Raw genomic sequence first — 18,818 nt, 5'->3', positions numbered from 1 at the left:
TAGGATTTAGAGCTTAAGACATGTATGTGAGATTTGATAGTAGTCCATAAGGTGTTTAAACTTAAACCTATATGCATACATACACATTTCCCTCTCCAAACCCACACAAGCTTGGCATTTGTCATTTTTAAGTCTAGAAAGGCACATCTAGTTTATCTCTAGCTCTAGTAAGTTGGCCTCCTAGGGAAATGCCCTAGTAACAATCTAAATATGTATCAGGGAGGCGTCTCATTAAGCAATGTGTTGTTTCTCAAGATCATGTTTCTCAAAGATGAAGAAAAACTTTTAACGTAGTTTATAATTTCTTATATATTATGTTTTTTTTTTAATTGTGTGCTTCCCTTAACTAGCATATAATCCACAGAGAAGAATTTATTGCCTGTTACTATTATTATTTATTTTTTGAGACAGGGTCTTGCTCTGTCACCTAGGCAGGAGTGCAGGAGAGCTATCTCAGCTCACTGCAACCTCTGCCTCCCAGGCTTTAGCAATCTTTCCACCTCTGCCTCACAAGTAGCTGGAATTACAGGTGCATGCCACCACTCCAGCTAATTTTTGTATTTTTTCAATAGAGACAGGGTTTTGCCATGTTGCCCAGGCTGGTCTGAAACTACTGAGCTCCAGCGATCTACTCGCCTTGGCTTCCCAAAATGCTGGGATTACAGGCATGAGCCACTGTACCCGGAGCTTGTTGTTATTATTATTCATTATTTTTATTACTGTGTCCCAAGAACATATCTCTAACAATGTCCAGCACATACTGGTATCTCAATAAACATTTTGTTGAGTGGATGAATAAATAAACTAGGCTTTTCTATGGTGATGGTTAAAAAGGCAGACGTCTAGGTTAAACTCAGTGGTGGTGCCAAGGGCAGTAGCCAACATAGTCTCCATCAGCTCCCTTCATTCCCAAATAAAAATCTTACTTTTAATATGGCCAATGTAATCACTTTTATATAAAGTGTGAATAAAAGTTTAGGAAACTTTTATATTGATATTGATCTGTAACATACACACTAAGTTAAAAAGAGTGTGCTTTCTTTACAAACATAGCCTCATGGCAAACCTCCCAGCTTCGTCTTCCAACCAGATGGCCTCCCCTAAGCCCTACCCTACATAGAATTCTCAAGATGAAGCTGGCCCTCCTCAGATCCAAATCAGAGTATCTATGGTAGGACCAGGAATCAGCTTTTTCCACAAGCTGTGAGGTGAGTCTAGGTAACACTAAGGTCTTAATATATACGACCTCAGAGCTTCCTATTCTTACATGGATTCTTTACTCCTTGTTCTAATTCAAGGCTCTTACAATACTCACTGACTTTGCAGTGGTAGCTGTAAATCTCAGAGATTTGTGATTGCCTGAAGTTGGATGAAAGTTGATTTCATTATCCCTTTTGTGAGACTGAATGAATGACGAAGAAATTACACCACAAGCTTGGACAGGGCAATAACAGTGAAACTGGATGTTACTTTGAATGCAGACTTCTTGTTCTGCAAAAACTACAGAACTATTCCTGGAAAAACAAGGCAATAGCTTTTATTTATTTATTTATTTAATCCTGAGATGCATATAGGTAGGGCCAACAGGCATATACAGTGCTTTGATGCATATGAGAAAAATAGCTTTCCCCAAGGGGACAGACTTGAAAAAAGTGCCCCCCACTGACAATGCCAATTAGAAAAAGGTGTCTGCATCTTAAGTTGACTCCAGGATGGCTGAGAGAAGTCTGGCCTTCCAGCTACTCTGGTGTCTTCTTGGCTGAAGCCTTAGGTGGAGTGCAACAGCTCAACTGCACAATTATATGAGGTAGAATTCCTGATACTGGGAGTCAAAACCTGGTCTCTGGTGATGGGGCAAGAGTGAAAGAGAAAAGTGGGTCTTTAAGGGGATACCAGTGGTTTGTTGGGTCCAAAGATGAGCTCTTATCTTTGCTATACAAGAAACATTTTTGTTTTAAAAAGTGCCTTTTGGTAAAATGTAATAAATCTCCTCTTGTTTGAATGACAGAGAGTTTTAATTAATACTTTTGAGAAAACCATAAAGTCATTTATACAGTACTGATGGTACTGAGGGGAGGGATGGACAAGCTCTTATAGTGGAAACAATGAATCCCTTGGCAGTTACAAGAGGTTAGAGATAAAATACTTACTTTTGAGTGGAGAGCTCCTATGGCTACCTACAGATCTCCATCTCTGCTACATACAGGCTACGTGATTCAGGGCAAGTCATGTCACCAATTTAAAATGCACATCTACTTCTTGGGAGTTGTGAAATGCTTTAACTAGTGCTTTATAAATTGAAGAGGGTCAATGGTAGTGATTATTTTGGAAGAATATATTTTATCATAGTAGGGACTTTGAAAAGTTTTTAATGCCTTTGAAAGCCCATGTGTACATTATACATTTCAAAGAACAAAATGTAGACCTTTAAGATCTGAATGTTTGTGTGTCTTTTTCTGCAATGACTGCCTTCCTGAGGAACGAATTCAAAAGTATTTGTGCAATACTGTCATAATATAGTAAACGTGGTTAAATGAGGGAAATTGCTTTTTCCCAAGGGGTCAGATTCAAAACAAGTACCCCCTGCTGGCAACACCAATTAGAAAAATGTGTCTGCATCTTAAGTTGACTCAAGGATGGCTCAGAGGAGCCTGGCCTTTTAGCTATTCTGGAAGAGGTTATCACAAAGAATAGATATTAAGTTGGTGCAAAACTGATTGCAGTTTTTGCCATTGAAAGTCATGTCAAAAACCACAGTTACTTTCGCACAAACCTAATAATTCAACCCTCTGGGGAATTAACATCAAAGATTATGGGAACAGTAAGGGTTGTTTTTGTTGTTTATTTGTTTGTTTGTTTTTGCTAGATATGATTTTTTGTTTTTTTTGACGGAGTCTTGCTCTGTCACCCAGGCTGGAGTGCAGTGGCGCAATCTCGGCTCACTGCAAGCTCCGCCTCCTCCTGAGTTCACTCCATTCTCCTGCCTCAGCCTCCCAAGTAGCTGGGACTACAGGTGCATGCCACCATGCCACCATGCCCAGCTAATTTTTGTGTTTTTAGTAGAGATGGGGTTTCACCATGTTGGCCAGGATGGTCTCGATCTCTTCACCTCGTGATCCGCCCCCCTCGGCCTCCCAAAGTGCTGGGATTACTGGGTGAGCCACCGCGTGCGGCTCAGATATGACTCTTAATGGGTCAAAAGGGAGTACATAAAAAAAAAAGAAAAAAATTCAAGAATTTTTTGAATAGGGCATCTGACTGGTTGGGATTTTTGTGATTCTCAAAGTTTAGAGTTCATTAGTATATGTTAGAATCATCTGCATCCTTGTTTGAACTGTCATTCTTGAGCTCCATCCCAGAGGTTCTGATTTCTTAGATCAGAGATGGGCCCAGAAATTTTACTTTTAATAAGCACGTGATATAGTCAAACTCCTGGTGAAGGGATCTTCCCACATTAGCCTTTCGAGTAGCTAAGACTATAGGCATGCACCACAATGTCTGGCTAATCTTTTTATTTTTACTAGAGACAGGATGTCACTATGTTGCCCAGGCTGGTCTTGAACTCCTGGCCTAAAGTGATACTCCGAACTTGGCCTTCGAAACTGCTGGGATTATAGGCTTGAGTCACTGCACCTGGCCCAAAGCATTTCTTTTAATGACTCACAGAGTTGTAGACAAGAAAACATCTTCATGAAATCTGCTCTAGATTTTTTTCATATGCTTTTCAAATATAGAAAAAAAAATCTTTGATGTTTGAATAGCCATTCAATATCTTTGATGCTATAACTAATTGTTTGCAAGTGATCCTGTCATGCCAAGAACTATTTGAGGCTTTTGAAAATATATACAAAAAGTAGAAATGTGTTATACTTACATGGAAACATGCTGACGGTTTACCTAAAGCAAAAAGAACAATTTAGCTTTGAGGTTTCTTCTTACACAGCTTCAACTACTGTGTTATAATCTGGGCTGTAATTAAAATCACCTGAAAACTTTAGTCAACTAATTATCTCTAAGTTCCATTCTAAACCAACGAAAAATGAACTTCTGGGGGTGCAGATGAGGTAGAGATATTCTTTAAAAGTTGTGCAGATAATTCTGTTCTACCAGGGCTGAGAATCATGATTAAACCAAAAGATAATAATTAATACAATTTCTGGTTTGATTTTTTTTTCTTTGGCATGTGATTAAGAAAATTTATCTGGTTTCTGTTCTCAAATACTTTTCGGAGACTGAAAGTATTAATTGCATTTGAAAAATATTTTAAAATGCGATTTCTCACCTCATGGAACTTACTAATTGACAGAAAAATATTTTTGCCTCCAAGGACAAGAAGATACAGCCACAATGCTGGCATATTGATTTAAATTGTGAGAAATATTCCTTCGCTGGCTAAGATTGAAATTAGTAGGATAATTTTGCAGAGGCTGTTTAGGCTCTCTTTAGATACTATGGGCTATATCTGACCACAAGGAAAATAGTAGTAGCTGGGCCATAGCCATGGGATCTGAGTGCTTTGGTTTCCTATAGGCAGAGTTAATAGAATGAACCAATATATTGAATAATTTTAAATTCTACAAGTATTTATTAATCATATAGTCTATGAACACTACAATTTATTAGTTAGAAGGATTTTGACTATAAGTAACTGTATTAGTCTGTTTTCATGCTGCAGATAAAGACATATCCAAAACTGGGTAACTTTTATAGGAAAAAATGTTTAATGGACTTACAGTTCCACATGGCTGGGGAGACATCACAATCATGGTGGAAGGCAAGGAGGAGCAAGTCACATCTTACATGGATGGCAGCAGGCAAAGAAAGAGAATGAGAGCCAAGCAAAATGGATTTTCCCTTATCAAACCATCAGATCTCATAAGACTGATTCACTACCACGAGAACAGTATAGGGGAAACCACCACCATGATTCAATTATCTCACACTGGGTCCCTCCCACAACACATGGGAATTACGGGAGTACAATTCAAGATCTGGGTGGGGACACAGAGACAAACCATAGCATTCCACCCTGGCCCCTCCCAAATCTCATGTCCTCACATTTCAAAAACAGTCATGCCTTCCCAACAGTCCCCTAAAGTCTTAACTCATTTCAGCATTAACTCAAAAGTCCACAGTCCAAAGTCTCATCTGAGACAAGGCAAATACCTTCCGCCTATGAGCCTGTAAAATCAAAAGCAAGTTAGTTACTTCCTAGATACAATGGGGGTACAGGCATTGAGTGAATACAGGCATTGGGTGAATACAGCCATTCCAAATGGGAGGAATTGGCTGAAACAAAGGGGCTACAGGCCCCATGCATGTTCTGAAATCCAGCAGAGCAGTCAAATCTTAAGCTCCAAAATGATCTCCTTTGACTCCATGTCTCATATCCAGGTCATGCTGATGCAAGAGGTGATTTCCCATGGTCTTGGGCAGCTCCGCCCCTGTGGCTTTGCAGGGTATACCCTCCCTCCCAGCTGCTTTCACGGGCTGGCATTGAGTGGGGACACACAGCCAAACCATATCAGAAAAAAAACACTGATGATAGTATCGCGGTTTACTATCTCATAAAACTAACGGCCAAGATGTTTGGTGAGCTTTGATTCAATAATTTCATGCAAACTTTCTGTTATTTCTGACCTTCTCCTCTGCTATCTTAGGTGTCGACCTTATGCTGAGACTGGTTCTTCTTGCATTTGCAAGGGGGAAGTAGTTCCTCATGTCAATTGACCCTGCAGGTCTTCTTGTTCCCAGTCTGCAAAAGCCAGAGATGAACGTTTTATGTCAAGCACAGAATGCAAGTCTTTCCTTTTAGTCAGGCCACATCCATGCCCCTAAACCTGTAGGAGACACCAGGAGGGAGCTATTTGTGGAAGAACCAGAACCCAACTCTGCAACTGGTGATGAACTCAACTTCCCTATCATGATAGGAAGGGGTGAGAAGCTAGCAAAATTGAGGTTCTGGCAAAAAGAAAAGAAAGACAATGGAAATTGGCTAGTCTACCCAAAGTTTTCAGAATGTTACATTATTTGGATTTCTAAGTGAATGAGACATTTTTATCTGCCTTCATAAAGAGAATCTATGCTTTTTTATGGACCCCTGTGCTTTTTCTAGAGCTAATTATTTATAAGTGCTATCAAATAATTCTTAACTAATTACAAATTACACATATTAAGTGATTCAATTTATATCAAGTTAAGGGATTTAAAGTTATATAAGTGCATACAAAGAAGAGACATTTATCTAACTTCCAGAGATTATCATGCAGTGTTCAGAGCAAATCTGGATTTGTCCTTCCAAGTTTAAAAAAGAAGCATTTACCTTAAATTGCTTAGGGTGGTCTTTTGCAGTAAGACTGGAGTACGTTTCCTCTTTGTTAAAATGCTTTTCATAATCCCAAGACCTTTATTGCTTGGAACAAACTCAAATATTAATTTGAATATAGCATACGTTTTGATTTATTGTAATGGTAAAGAGCTCAGATGCTATAGCAGGAAGCCTTTGAATCCTTCCTGGTCTCCCCACAGCCTCTTATTATTTGTGTCATCTTGGGTTGGATAATAAGCCATGCTGGTCCTTAGTTTTCTTGTGTGTAAAGTGGAGTGAATAATAGAACTTCCTTCATAGGATTGTTTGCATGATTAAAAGTGTCAGGACAAGATCTGTGCCTATATCATAATGAGAGCTCAATAAATATAAGCTAATAGTATTAGTTTCCTTAATAATCATTATAGGTTTATTATTAAAATGTTCCTGAAAATTATACTAATATAAATAGTCATAATTTATTAAGTCCCTACTATGTGCTAGGAACTATGTAATTATATAATTATAAACTACATATAGGAAAGGAATATTCTCACCGTTTCACAAACGGATGTTCAGAGGATTTGAGTAACATCTTCTAGCTCCCACAGATAGGAGACAGTTGAGCCAAGATTTTAACTCCTAACTTTCTATCTCTAAAGGCCTCCACTCTTTCCCTGTTTCATAAAGTTAAATCACTTTCTTGACATTTTATAGTCTTGTGACAGGGTTTTACAGACTTTTTAAGGAATCTAAGCTCCATTTAATTTTTCTCCAAAGTATTTACAACAGTTTTAAATGAAATAATAGTAAGTAGAGCTAGAGGTCAAATTTTGCAAATTTGGCATTACCGGCCAAATCTGGCCTACATATGTGTTTGTTTGGCTTATACAATGTTTACATTTGTCTGACTTGATTACCGATGTTTAAAAGTGGGAGACTTCACATAAGAATGAAAGTTTATGGCTTCTATTGAATTTATGAAAGTTCTGGCAATTCTGGTTCCATGTGCTTCCTTAAAAATCATTGAAATTTAGCTAAGTAAGGACTGTACCCTTTTAGACTGGACCAAGTCTCTGGCTTGATCATTCCCACTTACTTTAGTTGCCAGCCTCTCCCTGTAGATTGCAGTTTGTTTTGTGATCTTGCTGTAGGTGGGGAAAGTGATTTTTAAAATATGGTTTATTTTTCTTGGAGGAAAATGAAATGATAACATTAACCTTTCACTTACTTTTCCTGGTGTAGACTTAAATATACTGTTGTCAGCAAAAGTCTATTTCCCCATTTTGACACCGGAGCTGAAATGCTCTTTAGAAATGTGAGTCTCAGAAAAGATTCTCAAAAAGGGGACACTGTCATGTTCTCTGCTTGCCTAATAGAGGGCTTTCTGATTTGGGATTGAGCAAGGATAAACAACCAGCCTTAGAAGCATGTCCCTAAAACAGCACATTTCCTTGACGTCAGATCAGGTTTTCAAGCCATTAGGTCCTTCGTTCAGTGAGTATTTAAGATCTTAACACATGAATCATTCATAGAGTGAAGGAAAGAGCCTGCGGAATGTCTTCCTCTGTGGCAGGCATATGGATGAGATGTGGTATTGGAGGGTGTCCAAAACTCAGATTTCCAGAGAGCTTGGCAAGAATATGGAGAGAGGGATTAAGAAGTAGGAGGTTGTTTTAAAGCTTAAAGCATCTGTGCCAGTGGGACAAAAACACCACTACCTTTACGTTTTCCGCCTCTAAACTAACGAAGTTCTGTGGTTGTTTATTCTAGAAAAATAGGCGTGCCTCCCTTTAGGGAAAATCAAAATGCAAAATTCTACATTTACAAAAAAAGAGAGATTGGGAATTTATGTCATAGAGTACTGTCCTTTATAGAAAGATCTTCTGCAGTCTTTTTCCCCCCAGAAAATAGCCTTCCCTAGGACATTTGTGTTATTGTTGTAGTTATAAAGAATTATAAGCAGATGAGAAAACTAGGGTTTGAGAAGTTGCCAAGTGTTCGTAGCAATCTCTGTGAGACCCGGGTTGAACTGGTCCTGGTGTCCTGGGTTTCTCTCATCCTAGAGAACAGACTCAACACTGTGCCCTGTGCCTCTCAAACTGCCAGTGCACCTTGTTTTCACAAAATAGTATCACCCAAACCACAGACCTGTAGCTAAGACTATGCATCCTGGTTCACTTGAAACTAAGTATCCTTTCTATATATTAAAGATCTTTTATTTAGAAGCAAAGGAAGAAGGTACTTGAAAATTATTAATAGCAACATTTTGGCACCTTTGTTCACTGAATTGTGGGGAGGTAGCTAAAATGAATAGCAGATGTGGGAAGGACAGTAACAATAAGGCTTCTGTAAATGGAAAAATCCCCAATATCTTTCAAGCATTTTCCAGAAGACTGAACTTTTGTACACTCTTTGTTGTTTTAAAATGTGCTCATATTGCTTGGGTGTTTTATTCATAATGAGACAAATCACATTCATGCCAATGTACATGTGTGTTTTGAAATCCAGTAAAATAAAGCAAAAAAAAAAGTACGGTAAAATTTCACATAAAATAGGCTTTTGGTTTATATTTACGGCTGTAGTATCTTCTTTAAAGATCTTATGTGAAGGGAAAAACACTTTAATCATATGTAGTTACTTTTAGTCATATAACCTATTTGATTGCTTCAGAAGTTTGAGGCGGCATAGGTTTATGTAAACCCTTAATAAAATTATGGTTTAGTAGAAAAAAGATACCTGGGTTGTTTATTTTTCAATTAAAAACAATATTCTTAATACTTATTTGAGAAAAACTTGTTTAGTGAAGAGGTGGGTTAATGACTAATAATTCTTTTAGATATGGCCACAAAATGGTAAGCGCTCATGTCTGTGGAGTAGGAGGTGAAGAAAGAACCAAACGCATGAGGTGATGATGAATAATTCTCCATGAGCAACCAGCAGTAATCATTTCCACAGCCATATTTAAAGTGCTGCATTATGTTTGTCAAAGATCCAACCATGGACAGTAGACAATTTGGTATGTTTAAATTTTGCTTTTTGACTCATGGAAATAAACAGTCAGCACCTCAATTCAAGAACAGAGGCTCTCCAGCAAAACCAACAGCACACCAGGAAGAGGTTTACATATCTATTTATTCACTGGGCTGAAAGTAAAAAGACTCTTACGATAAAGAAATCAAGTAAAGTTTTTCAGCAAATGATAAATATGGAATATTTAAAGGTTTCAATCAAGGCAAACATTGCAAATAGATGGCATTTGAGTTTGTAATATATTACTAAATAAAACCAGTTAACCTATTGATCAGCACAGATAACAGGATTTATCCATTTGTTAGCAATGCTATTACACATGTAAAATTGCATTAATTGTGCACTTAGGCATGTTTTATTTATGTGGCATGAATGGTCCAAGTTTATCCAGGTGTCTTGTACGCATACCCTTTCGTTGTACCCTTCGCTGCCTCTGTGATTGCCCATGTGACTTGCTTGGACCAATGGTTGGCAGCAAACTTGAGACAAGTAGAGTCTTGAAATAGCACTTGTAGGTTTCTGGGTTTTTTCCTCCTCAATTTTGCCATGAGAACATGCTTAAGCTCACCTGCTGAATGATGAAAGACACATGTTCTAGTCACTTCTGTGACCATAGCCATCAGATATGCGAGCGAGCCCACCTGAGACCAGCCCAGCAGAATTCAACTTGATTTGCTGGCTTGAATGCTTGTAAGCTTAGTAAAGGCTATTTAAGACATTAAATTTTGGGGTACTTTTATCATGCAGCATTTATATGCACTAGAGAGGAATACTTGAAGAAAGACATTTAGAATAAAGATATCAAGAAAAATAGATGTAAATAACTATGTTATTGCAATTGATACATAAGAAAAAATTTTTAAAGTTTCAATCATGGAAAACATAGTAATTAGATGGCATTGGAATTCTAGTTATTGTTAAAAGAAAATCTGTAATCAGTTGACCAGTATAGATCTGTCAAATATTTCTTTCTTTAACTAGATAAGTTGTTACACATGTAAAATTGCCTGACTTGGGTACATATGCATGTTTTCTCTGATTGCCTTATAAATGTGGCATGAATGTGCTTATATGGTTAATGCTGTTCTTTTTATGTGTCTTTCTTCATTTTATGCTAGAGTTCTCAGCAATTGGATTGATGTCAAAATTGGAACATTTTCAAAATACTTGGGATAAAATCAAGGAGAAAGCGAGGTGAAAAAATCTGTAGAGGTAAAACAAGAAAAAAGGTTTTACATCAGAATATGTCTATCAGAGAACTCTTGTGATATGGATCTACCCAGATGGGCAAGTATCAGTCCTATTGAAATAGCAGCCTTCTTAAATAATTTCCACTCAGATAGCATAGTACAAATCAATGAAGCCTTTTTTGAGAGCAATATGATATAAAATGAGTCATATCTTAGTCTTCTTGCAAATGTATATTGTCAACTATGAGGCCCTTTGGAAACAGGTGGATGGCACGGAGTTTTATTTATATTGGTTTATAGAAGTATACCTAAACTGAAGACATTTTGGAACTTTCTGATTCAGGGGTTGTATATTCTCCTTCTGCTACTACAGCTGACCTGGTTGCAGAGACCTGGGTAAGCCATCCATTTTTCAATTTGGAAAAGATTTTGTGTATTACCCAGTTCAGCTCCACAGTAGAACAAGAGTCCCTTGAAAATAGACCTGTGGTCTTTGCTTGGCCATTTTCAGTTACTGACAACTCAAACTTCATGAGGCAGCCTCGTCATCCTTGTTTGTTGGAAGATTCTGTTGTTTATTCATAATCTGATCCTCCTCATTGCTGACCATAGAACAACATAAAGTGTGTCTGTTTGTTCTTCAATGTGACTGCACTGTCAATGGTCAAGATGACTCTTACACCCACAGCCCCAAGCCCTTTTAGTTTGCATCATGCAGTGAGATTTCAACACTCAGGATCATCACAGTCACTCTTGCTGTGCACACTCTGTTTTCAAATATCCTTAAAGTTAATGAAAGCAAATAATTTAGGTGTGTGTGATTACTGCAGAACTCTGGTACCACTTCTTCTCTTAATCCAATCTCTCTATTTCCACTAATCCATCACTACTCCACAAATTGATTTAGCAGTTTTTATCAGTTAGAATACAATAAGAAAATTGAAACTACCTTAGATATTTCCAACAAAGAAAATTCAATAGAAGGAATGAGTTACATAAGCAATAGACAAGTTGAGGAAATGGGGAAGCAACCTAGAGAACAGCCTCACCCCAGAATGCTTCTGCCTCTAGAGAGCTGGAGGAACAAATGTGGGTGGTGTAACAGAGCCTGAGATCTGAGTGCACCCAGTGGAAGGGAAACCACAGTGGGTCTTCCTGGTAGAAGTTGAGATCATTAGGGGAGGGACTATCCAGCAGGACCCAGACCCATGGACCTGGAGCCAACGAGGAAAAGTACCCACCACTGGGGATAGCACCTGTAGGAGTAAGGAAAAAGAAGAGGGAGGAGAGGAACCTATAAAGGAAGCTAAAAAAGGAGAGCTAAAAAGCATAAAAACAACTAAGAGGCTGGGTGTGTGGCTTACACCTGTGATCTCAGCACTTTGGGAGGCTAAGGTGGGAGGATCACTTGAGTCCAGGAGTTTAATACCAGCATGGACAATGAAGTGAGACCTTGTCGCTACAAAAAATAAAAAAAAAGTATCCAGTCCCAGTAGCATGCACCTGTAGTCCCAGCTACCCTGAAGGCTGAAATGGGAAGACTGCTTGAGCTCAGGAGTTTAAGGCAGTAGTGAGCTATGATCCTGTGATCATGACAATGCACTCCAGCCTGGGTGGCAGAGCAAGACCCCATATCTTAAAAAAAAAAAAAAAAAAAAATTACAAAATTGAAAACTAAGACAATGTGGTATTAAGGGAAAAAAGAATTTAGCTTTTGAAAAGTAAAGATAGGAAAAGGACTAATAGTATTAATTGGTTCTGGTTTTGGCCAGAAGGTCTCTGATGATATTTTCAGTAAAGTGATGGAGAGGAAGATAGATTACAGGCTGTTAAATAAAGAAAAGGAGATGAAAGAGTGGAACATGGTATAGATAACTCATAAGAACTTTGACTTCAAAGGAAAAGTGAAAAATATGTCTAATAGGTATTAATTAATATGTAATAATAAGCTAGATGTAATAATGAACTGTTGTATGTTCTTGGTCAGGAAAGGAGTGAACAGTATCTCATTAAGAAACTCTTGAATGCATATACATTTATTTTAAAACATAATAACACTTGGCACATTATAATAATTGACAATATTTACCAAGTTCTTGACTCTATGCCAGGCATTGTGATTTGCATTTACCTATATGAATGCACTTAATTCCCACCAAAGGCTGATGTTTTCTAGACAACTCTGAGTTTCTGCTGTCTTTGATTGCTGCTGGACATGTAAGTTAGTTCAAGCACACCTCTCTTCTTATAGACTCATCTTGGTATCAGTTATCCAGGAAATAATGGAGAGCAGTGAGTACTGTTCACTTGGCTCTAGCCATTATTATGTTCCCTAGTATTTCCAGCTATTTATCTGCCTTCATGGCACACAGCGTGTTTGCATTTTCTGACCCCTTTGCTGTTAGTCATGTGACTGTTTATGGCCAATGAGATATGAGAAGTGCTGTGTGTTACTTCTGGGCAACAGCAATTCATTGCAAATGCAAGTTGATCCAGGAGTGTCTGTTCCTCTGTAACGTAGGTGAGCAGTATTCTATACACAGTGGTTGCCTCACGAGCTCACTCATAGGGAGGTGAGCTCCTAGGCAACTCATAATTAACTTTTAATGAAAAGAAAATATAAACATTTGTGGTTTTACTGAAATTTGGGGCATATATGTTATCTCAGCATAACCAAATGGATATATTTTCCAAATCATTCTTCTTTGTCCTCTGGAAGCTATACTACAAAGCAAATAAACTCCGTCCCATTATTGGCCTGGGAGGAAGCATAGAACAAAAGTTTTGGTGCGTATACTTTGGGCTGAAACTGCTCCATTTAAAATGTTGGTTCCACTGCTTACTAGCATGGTGGTCTTCAACAATTTATGTGATCTCTCAGTGTTTTACTATTCTCATTTGTAAAATGGATATACAAATAGTATTTATTTCAAAGAATTTCTGAAAGAATAAAGTTAAATTATTATATAAGGTGCCTAGCACAAAGTTCACTCATAGTGATCATTCAAGAAGTGTTTGCTGTTATCATTGATCACTTACCCCAAATTCTTCCAATTTTATACCTTAACTGAAGTTTCCTTGTCCATATATACAGATATAAACATATTCATCTGTTGCTCATTTTTTAAACATCCTTAGAGTCAGGAGTTCATATTGGGATCTGCATGCTTCTCAGAGCCACTTCTAAAATCTCTACTCTTTTGTATTCATGCTATTTGGATATGTCACACTTGGTTCATTTCTTATTTCAATCATCTAGTTATCTCCAAGAGATTCCTCTTTAATTTACTAGGAAATGTGGAACCTCGCTCAGCTTTTCCCCTTACCTTTAAGTGCTTCCACCATTATCCCAGATTTCATGTTGACAAATGATCAGAAAACTCTAAATTGAAAACACAATATGAAAAACAAACTCAAACCCAGATTTTCACTTCTCAACTACCTTGCTGCCTCTACTTCACTTGAGAATGCAAATTCACTGTAGTAAATAACATCAGATGATATGCTTTTTTTTTTTTCTAGACAAGCTCCCATTCTGTCACCCAGGCTGAAGTGCAGTGGTGCCATCTCAGCTTACTGCATCCTCTACCTCCCAGGCTCAGGTGATCCTCCTCGCTCAGCCCCCAAGTAGCTGGGACTACAGCCATGTGCCACCATGCCCAGTTAATATACACACATATGTATGCTACTAATGTGTATATATACACACACATATACACACACATATGTAATAAACTCCCTTTTATATATACATACATACACAAAAATAAAAGGGAGTTTATTAGAAAGAATTGGCTTACATGATTACAAGGTGAAGTCCCATGATAGGCTGTCTGCAAGCTGGGGAAGACAGAAACTGGCTCAGTCCGAGTCTGAAAGTCTTAAACCAGGGAATCCTGACAGTGCAGCCTTCAGTTTGTATCCAAAGGCCCGGGAGCTCCTGGCAAGCCACTGGTGCAAGTCCCAGTGTCCAAAGGCTGAATAACCCAGAGTCTGATGTCCAAGGGCAGGAGGGATGGGAGGAAACATCCAGCACAGGAAAAAGATGGAAGCCAGAAGACTGAGAAAGCCAGCTTAGCCCACCTTCTTCCTCCTGTTTTGTTCTAGCCACACCGGCAGCCAACTGGATGGTGCCCACCCACATTGAAGTTTGGTCTTCTTCTCCCAGTCCACTGACTCAAATGTCAATTTCCTCTGGCAACACTCTGACAGACACACCCAGAAACAATACTTTACCAGCTATCTAGCTATCCTTTAATCCCATCAAGGTGACAATATTAACCATCACAGTGTCAAAGTAAGAATACAAATGTCAAAGTAAGAATACAGAGTAAGAATACAAACCCTCACTCAGTACCCAAGTCTGTATTCTAGACAGACTTTATGGTATGCCACAGAATAGCAGTGTTAAAAAGACAATGCAGATTTGTAAGATTCTATAAGATATTATTATTATTTTTTTGTGGACGAGCCTCAAGCTTTATATCTACTGTATTCTGCAATGTGTCCAAAAAAGTGTGATTTTTTTGGACTGCTTTTTGTCCAATTATTATTTGTTAAATTGATTTTAATATGATTTAAATGCAAAATAGAAGAAAATCACTTGAGTCTTTAATAAGAATTTATATGTCATCAAAGGCCAGTCAAATTCAGTGACTGAAGCAAAGATGATAGGAAATGGTGAGCATTGTAATAAAATGGAAAGCATAGATCCTGCCTAAAGATATTCACATTCATGTTTTAGAACAATATTTATACCAAACAAAATATATAAGTGGGGTAATGTTGACTCCCATTGTTTCCACTCTTGCTTCAATAATAGCCTTAATTAGAAGGAGCTTTGGCTGGAGATAGTCAAAACTGTAGCAGAATTTAAATTTTATAGCAAATCTTACCCTTCTTGGTTCAAGTTGAGGATTAATTAGAGTTCCCCACTCCACAAATACTTTATGAAAGCAAAAATAACCTACTTGTTTGGAAAGGATACCAAAAAGAAAAAAATATGAAATTATGTTGTCTAGGTGCATTCCTAAAACCACCAGAGAGAATGTAGAGAGAGAAGGGGAGAACTTTTCTGCCCTACAGGCTACATGGTTTCTTTTTCCTTCAGTATCAAATCTAGATTTGTCTGGGGGACTTTCAAAGCCCTCTAAAGGAAAGCAGCAAAAATAGTAACTGCTGAGGTTCTGAACTAAAGACTTACCATTATGCTCTAATCTAGTCAAGGGAAACCAGTTCATAAAAGGAATATCAGACACAGGGTGATGGTGGTGGCAGCCCATCTGGAGCAGCCACTATGGGGACACCAGCTGCAGTGGGGGAGGTGTGGCCAGAGCTGCACACTCCGTGGAGTGGCAAAGGCCGGGAGCAGGTGGGAGTCTTGCCCCCTACTGTGTTGGCAGAATGGAAGCCCTGAGCTCTTGGGTACAGCTGCAGCCACCTAGCCATGGCTCCAGACGTGGGCATCCCTGCAATCTCAGGGGTCTGGGAAGCTCCCTCTGCCCCCACAGGCTCAGAAGTGCCTGCTCCCAACTCCCTAACGTCTCCCCACTTCCAGTGCCCACTCTGATTTCAGAGCAATGTTGAAGCTAAGCCCAGGCGCTCTCGTGACCTGGCCAGGTGTGCATGCACTCAGGGTGGTGCTGACATGCCAGCCCCCTGCTGCCTAGGTCCTTTCTGAAGCTTTGGGCAATTCTGAGCTCAGGGAGGGAGGCCAGGAATGGGTGGCTGAGGGTGGCTTGGCATGGGCCTGCAGGCACCCCTAAGCACAAACAGCCTGGGCACCATGGTTGGCATGTTGATGATGGTAGGAGGCAGACAGGTTCCTAGATGGGAAAGGGTGGGTCCTCAGTGAAGCCCCACCTTCAAGTCAGGGATGGCCTGAAGCCTGGGGGCAGGCTGCCAGTTCCAGGTGGAGTCTGTGACCTGGAGTGAGAACTTATGGTGCTTTCTCCAGGCCTGCTCATGGCCACCCATGGACCAATCAGCATGCACTACCTCCCTTCTGAGCCCATAAAAACCCTGGACTCAGCCAGATTCACACACTCATCGGGCTGACTTGCTTGCAGAAAGGAGCTACCTACTATGGGTCTCCTCTCTGCTGAGAGCTGGCCACTCATCAGGATGACCTACCTGCAGAAAGAAGCTATCCACTTCAGGTCTCCTCAGAGCTGTTCTGTCACTCAATGAAGTGCTTCTCCATCTTGCTCACCCTCCAGTTGTCCACGTACCTCAGTCTTCCTGGACATAGGACGAGAACCTGAGACCTGACAGTTGGTGGGACGGAAAGAGCTGTAACACAAACAGGGCTGAAACACGTCCCCTACTTGCCACATTGTGGCCAACAAGAAGGAATGAAGAGCTGCAACGCTTCTGGGACCCCAGACCTGAGAACTCCCCAAGCCAGGACTGTGACACACTGTAACACCCTCTTTGGGGCTCTGTGGTTCCTGGCATCTCCAAGCTTTTTGATGCCATCATGTTCCTCTTGTCCAGACACTGGTGCCTATAGTGGAAGCTGCTCAGGGTACGTCTGGTCCAGCCATAGCCTCGCACAGAGCCAACGCCTGTGCTGGCTCCTGGAGCTGCCCACCCTGCCACCACAACTGGCACACCTGGCTGGGTGTGGTGGCTGGACCCTGTGCTTGTTTGCTCACACACTGCTTGCCACTCCACACCTGGCTCGCCCTTGTCAAGTGTGGGATCCAGACTGGTAGCACCAGCCAAGTGAAGCCTGCTGGGCAGAGGGGGCGGAACAAGCCCAGCAGGAATAAGCAAAACCCAAGCAGAGGCGCCACTGGCCACAATGCTTTTCTGGCTGGTGAAGGAACACCCTGAGGATCCTGTGACAATGGTATGGCAGCTACCACTGCCCACCCAATCCTCTATGTCATGGCCGACTTTGCTAGTTGATCTGATATTCTTTCCGGATGGAGCCCTTTCCAACTCTCAGAATTGTTCTCAATACAGAGATTACCACTATTTGAGTTTTATATTAATTAGGTCAAGGTCTACCTGGAAGCATTTTTTTTTCTTTAGAGACATGCAGTCTTTGAAATGATAGCATAGAGCCTAGTAAGCACTGACATTTCTATTTAGAGAGTGTAATGAGTGAAAGCTGATTCAGTGATATAAACAACTCACTGTGGATATGAGTCTTTTAGTGTCATGACTATATGCTTAATTTTTATGCTTTACCTACTGAATCAAGCCTTTATATATTAACTATAACATTCTCCTATATGGCCTCTTCCTTCCTATCACTCCCACATATTTACTAGATTAATCTATCATAAACTCCACTGTCATCATATCACTCTCCTGTTCAAACAATCAATTGTGGTTTTCTACTATATCCAATTGCTCTGTCTATAGATTTTGTTTATTAAAATAAAAAGGACTGTGATTCACAAAGTTTGGGAACCTCTGAGTTTCCCTGTTGCCATAGGGAATGTCAGTAGAGAAGGAGTCTCTATTTATATGGCATGGAGCAGTAGTGTTCTACACAAAAATCAGTTTGGGAAATGTCAACATAATGCAGGCATAGACACATATTCACTTTATGGAGCATTTCCTGATTACAAACAACCTGATAAGAAATAGAATTGCATAGGTTGATAACAAAAATACAATTGAGAATAAATACTCTGGAATAATGCTGTACATGGAATCCATGCTTTTGTTTGCAGTACCACCATGCTTAATTCATGACTTGCCTATTGTCATTATAAGCTGGTTTAGTTTTGATTTTCTTTATTATTTCCTGTTTTTCTCCGATGCTTTAAGAATGGCTTCCAAGGCCTTATTTATATTTCTAAATTAATGGATTGTGTAGGGAAATAGGACCAAACAGTGAAAGAAAAAGAAAGTAAGCACTCAAAAATGAGTCCATAAATGAATTTCAGAGTAATGTTTGCTGACAAAATTGTGTTGTGATTTTCTTTTTTCCTGGTTTTCCAGCCGTGGATAACAATGCCATACGTTTGTTTTTATGGTCTTTACTTTGTCTTTTATAGGGTCTGATAAGCAATTTGAAGTCTGAAAATAAAGATCAACTTTTTGCATTTCCAGGGTGATATTAGGACTTCGTGGTTGTTTGCACAGTTCCACTTAAAGATCACAATCTCGAACACATTGATGAATAAAAATGTCTTCTCCATACCAAAGTAAACCTGTAAATACTGAACTGTAGAGCAAGCTAGGGAAGGGCATCACACAATTCTTGCCTTTAAATAAAAATATATATGAATCCAAGTGCATTTCTTTAATGTAAGAAAAGGTGCAAAGCA

Source organism: Pongo pygmaeus, chromosome 11, assembly GCF_028885625.2.
Source record: "Pongo pygmaeus isolate AG05252 chromosome 11, NHGRI_mPonPyg2-v2.0_pri, whole genome shotgun sequence".
NCBI classification, from domain to species: Eukaryota; Metazoa; Chordata; class Mammalia; order Primates; family Hominidae; genus Pongo; species Pongo pygmaeus.
Note: the sequence above shows the minus strand (reverse complement) of the source record.